The sequence below is a fragment of the Myxine glutinosa genome, chromosome 9 (genome assembly GCF_964187855.1).
Source record: "Myxine glutinosa chromosome 9, kmMyxGlut1.1, whole genome shotgun sequence".
Taxonomy (NCBI): domain Eukaryota; kingdom Metazoa; phylum Chordata; class Myxini; order Myxiniformes; family Myxinidae; genus Myxine; species Myxine glutinosa.
The window spans coordinates 75,938,662-75,944,661 of record NC_136269.1 but is presented as its reverse complement, the minus strand read 5'-3'; positions in this window follow the sequence as shown (position 1 = coordinate 75,944,661).

Sequence of the window (6,000 nt, the reverse complement as noted above, 5' to 3'; positions counted from 1 at the left end):
AGGTCATAGGAGGTCCAGCAGGGTACAGAAAGAGGTCGCAGTAGGTCCAGCAGGGTTCAGATATATGTCATGTGAAGTCCAGCATGGTTCAGATAGAGGTCGTGTGAAGTCCAGCAGGGTTCAGATAGAGGTCATGTGAAGTTCAGCAGGGTTCAGAAAGAGGTCATGTGAAGTCCAGCAGGGTTCATAAAAGTTGGTGCATTCATTTGTGTTCAGCTGCAATTCCGAGTACTTGTCAGAGGCCTTTGTGCGCGTGGCTCAGGAACGTGCACGTCTGCGACAACCGGAGACCCCTTACGTTGATCACTCATTATTGCAGCACTAAAACATATCAGTAGGAGTGATAGCTAGTAGTTACATGGGCCAGTGGCGCAATGGATAACGCGTCTGACTACGAATCAGAAGATTGTAGGTTCGACTCCTACCTGGCTCAAAACTGATTTTGACTTCACTTTTAGCAATATTTAATGAAGTCGCGTGGTCGCTTTGCTTCTTCAACATATTTTCCTGAAGTCGAATTCATTGGAGTGGTAGTCCACCCCTTGGTGACGATTGAGTAACCTTGGTCACCTCTTTAAAATACAGTCGCGACCCTCGCGTCAAGGATTTGGCAACAGATTACGTCATCTTCCCGTTCCAAACCTGCTTTTTTAGTTCTACTTCCTTGAGGAACAGAGAAACCCAAGGTATCACCGCCATCGGAACGAGGGTCAAGCTGGGCTCAAGTCTTTCACGAACCTGCTGGCCAGGCCCAACGTTCAAATATGGTTGGAGGAGGAATTTGTCATTTGTTCCGGCTGCCTGCGAAAGCTCGCCCATGCTTCCTGAAGTACACTGGGATCTGCAACGTCGACCAACGAAGACTGGCAGACCGTCAGTGAAAAGGCACGGTCATGTGAAGTCCAGCAGGGTTCAGAAAGATGTCGTAGGAGGTCAAGCAGGGTTCAGAAAGAGGTCATAGGAGGTCCAGCAGGGTACAGAAAGAGGTCGCAGTAGGTCCAGCAGGGTTCAGAAAGAGGTCATGTGAAGTCCAGCAGGGTTCAGATAGAGGTCATGTGAAGTCCAGCAGGGTTCAGATAGAGGTCATGTGAAGTCCAGCAGGGTTCAGAAAGATGTCGTAGGAGGTCAATCAGGGTTCAGAAAGAGATCAGAGAAGGGTCAGCAGGGTTCAGAAAGAGGTCATAGGAGGTCCAGCAGGGTACAGAAAGAGGTCATAGGAGGTCAAGCAGGGTACATAAAGAGGTCGCAGTAGGTCCAGCAGGGTTCAGAAAGAGGTCATGTGAAGTCCAGCAGGGTTCAGATAGAGGTCATGTGAAGTCCAGCAGGGTTCAGAAAGATGTCGTAGGAGGTCAATCAGGGTTCAGAAAGAGGTCAGAGGAGGTTCAGCAGGGTTCAGAAAGAGGTCATAGGAGGTCCAGCAGGGTACAGAAAGAGGTCGCAGTAGGTCCAGCAGGGTTCAGATATATGTCATGTGAAGTCCAGCATGGTTCAGATAGAGGTCGTGTGAAGTCCAGCAGGGTTCAGATAGAGGTCATGTGAAGTTCAGCAGGGTTCAGAAAGAGGTCATGTGAAGTCCAGCAGGGTTCAGAAAAGTTGGTGCATTCATTTGTGTTCAGCTGCAATTCCGAGTACTTGTCAGAGGCCTTTGTGCGCGTGGCTCAGGAAAGTGCACGTCTGCGACAACCGGAGACCCCTTACGTTGATCACTCATTATTGCAGCACTAAAACATATCAGTAGGAGTGATAGCTAGTAGTCACATGGGCCAGTGGCGCAATGGATAACGCGTCTGACTACGAATCAGAAGATTGTAGGTTCGACTCCTACCTGGCTCAAAACTGATTTTGACTTCACTTTTAGCAATATTTAATGAAGTCGCGTGGTCGCTTTGCTTCTTCAACATATTTTCCTGAAGTCGAATTCATTGGAGTGGTAGTCCACCCCTTGGTGACGATTGAGTAACCTTGGTCACCTCTTTAAAATACAGTCGCGACCCTCGCGTCAAGGATTTGGCAAGAGATTACGTCATCTTCCCGTTCCAAACCTGCTTTTTTAGTTCTACTTCCTTGAGGAACAGAGAAACCCAAGGTATCACCGCCATCGGAACGAGGGTCAAGCTGGGCTCAAGTCTTTCACGAACCTGCTGGCCAGGCCCAACGTTCAAATATGGTTGGAGGAGGAATTTGTCATTTGTTCCGGCTGCCTGCGAAAGCTCGCCCATGCTTCCTGAAGTACACTGGGATCTGCAACGTCGACCAACGAAGACTGGCAGACCGTCAGTGAAAAGGCACGGTCATGTGAAGTCCAGCAGGGTTCAGAAAGATGTCGTAGGAGGTCAAGCAGGGTTCAGAAAGATGTCGTAGGAGGTTCAGCAGGGTTCAGAAAGAGGTCATAGGAGGTCCAGCAGGGTACAGAAAGAGGTCGCAGTAGGTCCAGCAGGGTTCAGATAGAGGTCATGTGAAGTCCAGCAGGGTTCAGAAAGGAGTCATGTGAAGTCCAGCAGGGTTCAGATATATGTCATGTGAAGTCCAGCAGGGTTCAGAAAAGTTGGTGCATTCATTTGTGTTCAGCTGCAATTCCGAGTACTTGTCAGAGGCCTTTGTGCGCGTGGCTCAGGAACGTGCACGTCTGCGACAACCGGAGACCCCAAACGTTGATCACTCATTATTGCAGCACTAAAACATATCAGTAGGAGTGATAGCTAGTAGTCACATGGGCCAGTGGCGCAATGGATAACGCGTCTGATTACGAATCAGAAGATTGTAGGTTCGACTCCTACCTGGCTCAAAACTGATTTTGACTTCACTTTTAGCAATATTTAATGAAGTCGCGTGGTCGCTTTGCTTCTTCAACATATTTTCCTGAAGTCGAATTCATTGGAGTGGTAGTCCACCCCTTGGTGACGATTGAGTAACCTTGGTCACCTCTTTAAAATACAGTCGCGACCCTCGCGTCAAGGATTTGGCAACAGATTACGTCATCTTCCCGTTCCAAACCTGCTTTTTTAGTTCTACTTCCTTGAGGAACAGAGAAACCCAAGGTATCACCGCCATCGGAACGAGGGTCAAGCTGGGCTCAAGTCTTTCACGAACCTGCTGGCCAGGCCCAACGTTCAAATATGGTTGGAGGAGGAATTTGTCATTTGTTCCGGCTGCCTGCGAAAGCTCGCCCATGCTTCCTGAAGTACACTGGGATCTGCAACGTCGACCAACGAAGACTGGCAGACCGTCAGTGAAAAGGCACGGTCATGTGAAGTCCAGGAGGGTTCAGAAAGATGTCGTAGGAGGTCAAGCAGGGTTCAGAAAGAGGTCAGAGGAGGTTCAGCAGGGTTCAGAAAGAGGTCATAGGAGGTCCAGCAGGGTACAGAAAGAGGTCGCAGTAGGTCCAGCAGGGTTCAGAAAGAGGTCATGTGAAGTCCAGCAGGGTTCAGATAGAGGTCATGTGAAGTCCAGCAGGGTTCAGATAGAGGTCATGTGAAGTCCAGCAGGGTTCAGAAAGATGTCGTAGGAGGTCAATCAGGGTTCAGAAAGAGATCAGAGGAGGTTCAGCAGGGTTCAGAAAGAGGTCATAGGAGGTCCAGCAGGGTACAGAAAGAGGTCATAGGAGGTCAAGCAGGGTACAGAAAGAGGTCGCAGTAGGTCCAGCAGGGTTGAGAAAGAGGTCATGTGAAGTCCAGCAGGGTTCAGATAGAGGTCATGTGAAGTCCAGCAGGGTTCAGAAAGATGTCGTAGGAGGTCAATCAGGGTTCAGAAAGAGGTCAGAGGAGGTTCAGCAGGGTTCAGAAAGAGGTCATAGGAGGTCCAGCAGGGTACAGAAAGAGGTCGCAGTAGGTCCAGCAGGGTTCAGATATATGTCATGTGAAGTCCAGCATGGTTCAGATAGAGGTCGTGTGAAGTCCAGCAGGGTTCAGATAGAGGTCATGTGAAGTTCAGCAGGGTTCAGAAAGAGGTCATGTGAAGTCCAGCAGGGTTCAGAAAAGTTGGTGCATTCATTTGTGTTCAGCTGCAATTCCGAGTACTTGTCAGAGGCCTTTGTGCGCGTGGCTCAGGAAAGTGCACGTCTGCGACAACCGGAGACCCCTTACGTTGATCACTCATTATTGCAGCACTAAAACATATCAGTAGGAGTGATAGCTAGTAGTCACATGGGCCAGTGGCGCAATGGATAACGCGTCTGACTACGAATCAGAAGATTGTAGGTTCGACTCCTACCTGGCTCAAAACTGATTTTGACTTCACTTTTAGCAATATTCAATGAAGTCGCGTGGTCGCTTTGCTTCCTCAACATATTTTCCTGAAGTCGAATTCATTGGAGTGGTAGTCCACCCCTTGGTGACGATTGAGTAACCTTGGTCACCTCTTTAAAATACAGTCGCGACCCTCGCGTCAAGGATTTGGCAACAGATTACGTCATCTTCCCGTTCCAAACCTGCTTTTTTAGTTCTACTTCCTTGAGGAACAGAGAAACCCAAGGTATCACCGCCATCGGAACGAGGGTCAAGCTGGGCTCAAGTCTTTCACGAACCTGCTGGCCAGGCCCAACGTTCAAATATGGTTGGAGGAGGAATTTGTCATTTGTTCCGGCTGCCTGCGAAAGCTCGCCCATGCTTCCTGAAGTACACTGGGATCTGCAACGTCGACCAACGAAGACTGGCAGACCGTCAGTGAAAAGGCACGGTCATGTGAAGTCCAGCAGGGTTCAGAAAGATGTCGTAGGAGGTCAAGCAGGGTTCAGAAAGATGTCGTAGGAGGTTCAGCAGGGTTCAGAAAGAGGTCATAGGAGGTCCAGCAGGGTAAAGAAAGAGGTCGCAGTAGGTCCAGCAGGGTTCAGAAAGATGTCATGTGAAGTCCAGCAGGGTTCAGATAGAGGTCATGTGAAGTCCAGCAGGGTTCAGATAGAGGTCATGTGAAGTCCAGCAGGGTTCAGAAAGATGTCGTAGGAGGTCAATCAGGGTTCAGGAAGAGGTCAGAGGAGGTTCAGCAGGGTTCAGAAAGAGGTCAGAGGAGGTTCAGCAGGGTTCAGAAAGAGGTCATAGGAGGTCCAGCAGGGTACAGAAAGAGGTCGCAGTAGGTCCAGCAGGGTTCAGATATATGTCATGTGAAGTCCAGCATGGTTCAGATAGAGGTCGTGTGAAGTCCAGCAGGGTTCAGATAGAGGTCATGTGAAGTTCAGCAGGGTTCAGAAAGAGGTCATGTGAAGTCCAGCAGGGTTCAGAAAAGTTGGTGCATTCATTTGTGTTCAGCTGCAATTCCGAGTACTTGTCAGAGGCCTTTGTGCGCGTGGCTCAGGAACGTGCACGTCTGCGACAACCGGAGACCCCTTACGTTGATCACTCATTATTGCAGCACTAAAACATATCAGTAGGAGTGATAGCTAGTAGTTACATGGGCCAGTGGCGCAATGGATAACGTGTCTGACTACGAATCAGAAGATTGTAGGTTCGACTCCTACCTGGCTCAAAACTGATTTTGACTTCACTTTTAGCAATATTTAATGAAGTCGCGTGGTCGCTTTGCTTCTTCAACATATTTTCCTGAAGTCGAATTCATTGGAGTGGTAGTCCACCCCTTGGTGACGATTGAGTAACCTTGGTCACCTCTTTAAAATACAGTCGCGACCCTCGCGTCAAGGATTTGGCAACAGATTACGTCATCTTCCCGTTCCAAACCTGCTTTTTTAGTTCTACTTCCTTGAGGAACAGAGAAACCCAAGGTATCACCGCCATCGGAACGAGGGTCAAGCTGGGCTCAAGTCTTTCACGAACCTGCTGGCCAGGCCCAACGTTCAAATATGGTTGGAGGAGGAATTTGTCATTTGTTCCGGCTGCCTGCGAAAGCTCGCCCATGCTTCCTGAAGTACACTGGGATCTGCAACGTCGACCAACGAAGACTGGCAGACCGTCAGTGAAAAGGCACGGTCATGTGAAGTCCAGCAGGGTTCAGAAAGATGTCGTAGGAGGTCAAGCAGGGTTCAGAAAGAGGTCAGAGGAGGTTCAGCAGGGT